At 29.9% G+C, this 3,542-nt stretch overlaps 1 long non-coding RNA gene across 1 annotated transcript; it reads right to left on the reverse strand.

The window, feature by feature from the left end:
* Positions 1-493: 493 nt before the first annotated feature.
* LOC104235889 (uncharacterized) lies at positions 494-2,418 on the reverse strand. The gene is made up of 2 exons (XR_011403120.1): positions 1,460-2,418; positions 494-858 (listed from the first exon to the last, which is right to left on the reverse strand). It is a non-coding gene; the product is annotated as an uncharacterized lncRNA (long non-coding RNA).
* Between the last annotated feature and the right edge of the window lie 1,124 nt (positions 2,419-3,542).

Below are 3,542 nucleotides of genomic sequence, written 5' to 3' on the forward strand. Positions count from 1 at the left end.
TTTGACGCGTGAATCTTCATAAATCATTAAATTATTGGGATCTTTACACAAATACTGGTTATATTTATTATTTACTTTTCTAGCGATATTTATATATTATACATTGGTTATACATAATTATACCTTCACCACCTATTTTTAGTTTAAGCGATTGAGTGAGCGACTAACTGGTCATATTCAGTATTTACTTACATAAATTATGTATTGATTATACATAATTATACACATATAGTACATAAGTTATGCATATGTTATATTTCAACCGGCTATTTTTAGTTTAAGTGATTGTGTGAGCGGCTATTTGGGTTAATTCTTCTCGTTTAATTTGTTATATTAAATTTATATTGTTGCTTCATGTTTGACGTTGTTATAGTTCTAAAAATAATCCAAAATACAATAATTTTCCACGTAATGGGATAAAGAACACACATTTAATTAAATTAATTCAAGGACAAAATGAATTATGTATCATAAGTATCGTAAGAGAATATCGAGAAGTAACAATATACTTTGTATTTCAAAAGCACTGTACAAATTAACAATATATACAAAAAATGTATTAAACTGGGGCCTATTGGATGCCCAAACCAGCCTCCCAATTGGTGCAATACAGTTACATATATATTGCCCAAATCTAAATCCATCTAATGAAAAACTTGTATAGAACATGATTTATTATAAAAAGAAGAAGAAAAATAAACTGAAAGCTCAGCTTTAGTCCAATATTCCTACCAAAATCCTCTTGCCTGTTCTCAAATACTTGGTTCAAAGAATGTCCACTTTGCCAAGAATCATAACTAGACGAGAAGATCATCCCTAGAATTTGTACATCCAACTCGTACCCTTCCTTTAATTTAACTGCATATAATATAATATAGTTAAAGAAAATGTCATGAATTCGGAAGGTATTAGATAAATCTTTTGGAATGCTACGTAATTTCGAATTTAATTTAGCAGGCTAAAAGAAGTTTATATATATATATATATATATATATATATATATATATATATATATATATATATATATATAGAGCATATTTTGGACAAGCTTATGTGAAGTCAAAAGTGTGTAAACTTTTTTTTTCTAAAGAGTGTTTATTTTAAAGAATTTACGTATTTGGCTATGCTTTTAGGGAGGAAAAGTATTTCTGAATAGTAGCAGAAACGATTTTGAGAAGTTGAAAAAAAATAATTTTCCCTAGAAGCATTTTTAGAACCATGGCCAAGCATAAATTGCTGCACTAATATTGACAAAAATATTATTCATTAGCGAAACACAACTACTACTTCTCGAAAGTACTTTTTCGAAAAGCATTCCAAAAATAAAAATTGAAAATAAATAATTTGTTTTTTTGGCCAAGTAAAATAATAAGATAGATCAAAGAAAAACTATAATATAGCAAAGGGTTGGAAAGGGTGGTGAAAAATCAATGGAGGAGGTTATCAGCAGAACACTTACCAAATCAATTATCCAACAATTAGACATTTAATTTTGTCAGCTGCTACCAGTTCTCCTCTATCTTCGGGTCCAAACTTAACTTTCAAATTATTGCAATAAACCATCATCTTATGACTTTGCCACTCTGAATCAGAAGCTAAAACAACCTTTAGAGAAATCTCCAAGGAAAATTCTATGTCCCCATCATTTTTATCTTTACTAATTTCAGATATAGCCAATTGATCCAAAACATTTCCTTCAGGTAATGTGGTCAAATTGGACAACATATTCTTTGTACCTTTAACCTCCAAACGTACAGGATCAAAAGGGGTCACAGCCAATAGGTTAGTTTTGTAAAAAATGGAAGTCTTGCCATGAAAAACTTTGATTTTTGAGTGATCATTCATGTTACACATGGTGAGATTGACTTGCCAATTTCCAACTATTGACGAGTTAATAATCCTAAAACTAGGAACACTTAAAGCTAATATATGAAACACAGGTCCTTCAGTTCCAAAAAATAGCCAAAATACTAGGCTTAACATGATCATTCCTACTACCAAAATTAGCATCAAAATAACCATCAAACGACCAAATGATGAGCTTCCATTGTTTTGTTCTTCCATTGGATTATAAGCCGCCATTGTTACGTACTTATTAGACGGATAATTGGATGATGAAGATACGTATAAATTAGGGTTAGGGTTAGGGTTAGGATAGCCTTGGATAGGTAAAATATAGCCTTGAGAAAAAGAATTGTATAGTTGGTTACTATCATATTGTGAAGGGAACCCTTGTTTAATACTTTGATTATATTTGGATATTGAAGGGTACCCCATAACATGTTTTTGTTGTTCATTATCCTGTGATAGAGTCATGATTTGATTATGTTCTTTCCTCTCTCTCCCTCTTTTATAAATCAGATTGGAGAGATAGAAAGATGTGAAAAATGAAAAGAAAGAAATGAAGAAACGAAAAAGTGGAAGTGGAAAGTTTGTTAATTTGAAGTGCAAAAGAGGTTAGCTAACATCGGTAGGAATTGGAGACGGGGATAAGAAAACAAAATGACGACCATTCAATTTTAACTGGTTTGCCTTCAAAGGATTGGATAAGGATTTGTGATAAGTGATTCAGAGTCTGTACTTGTTTGTATCAGTTGTTTATTTCAAATCAAACAATTTATTGTTATGATTCACATATTAAAATGAGAAATATCATTGAGCAACATCCATTTAATTATTACGGAAAAAGGCAAAAATACCCTAATAAAAATAGCTCACAAATATCCTCCGTTAATCTTTTTATTAAATCACGCCATTGATGCGTGATGTTTGAGCTCAGAGAACATCAAAGAAGAGAGAGTGAAAGTTGGTTCCGGAGAAAAGCTCACAATTGTATTGAAGAAATGAATAAACATTTACAATGCTAATCTATATATATATACTACACATTGTTAAGCTAATTAACTTAGCTAATTGTCCAAAGTTAAGATGTCATTGTTTTTCTCTCTAATTCATAAACATGACCCAAAATCTTTAGAGAATAATGAATAATGTGGAATAATGACAGCTTTTATAGGAATAACTGACTTATTCTTTTCCTACATGAATTCGTGCAATAAAGCTAAATTATATGCAGATGGGTAAAGATTAAATAAGAAAGCATATTGTTGTCAAAAAAGAAAAATGACAGTTTCCTTTAGGTTTATAATTCTTTAGATTTTACTTTGTTTAGGATTCTTTCCTTGCACCGTATCTTTTTGATGTTTTTTTGTTTCATTTAGGTGGGGATTCTAATTCAGAATACGATTTTCTTTGTTTAGGATTCTTTACTTAATTATGTCTTTTATTTTTATTGTTACTTACGGGTGTCTTTTCTTTGTTTAGGTTTGAGATTCAATTTAAGTTTTAGGTTATGTCACGGGAAAAAAGAGTTTGACCCTCGATAGGAAAGGGTTTGATGTATGTGTAGTTTAACTGGAAAGAAAAAAAACCTAAGGTAATTTATAATTATATCCTTAAATTATACAAATAATTAAGGTTATAAAAGTCGGTCAATATTTCAAGGTTATTTTAGTCGTGCAACATTTAGCATAAATTATTCG

This window comes from Nicotiana sylvestris, chromosome 10 (genome assembly GCF_000393655.2).
Source record: "Nicotiana sylvestris chromosome 10, ASM39365v2, whole genome shotgun sequence".
Lineage (NCBI taxonomy): Eukaryota > Viridiplantae > Streptophyta > Magnoliopsida > Solanales > Solanaceae > Nicotiana > Nicotiana sylvestris.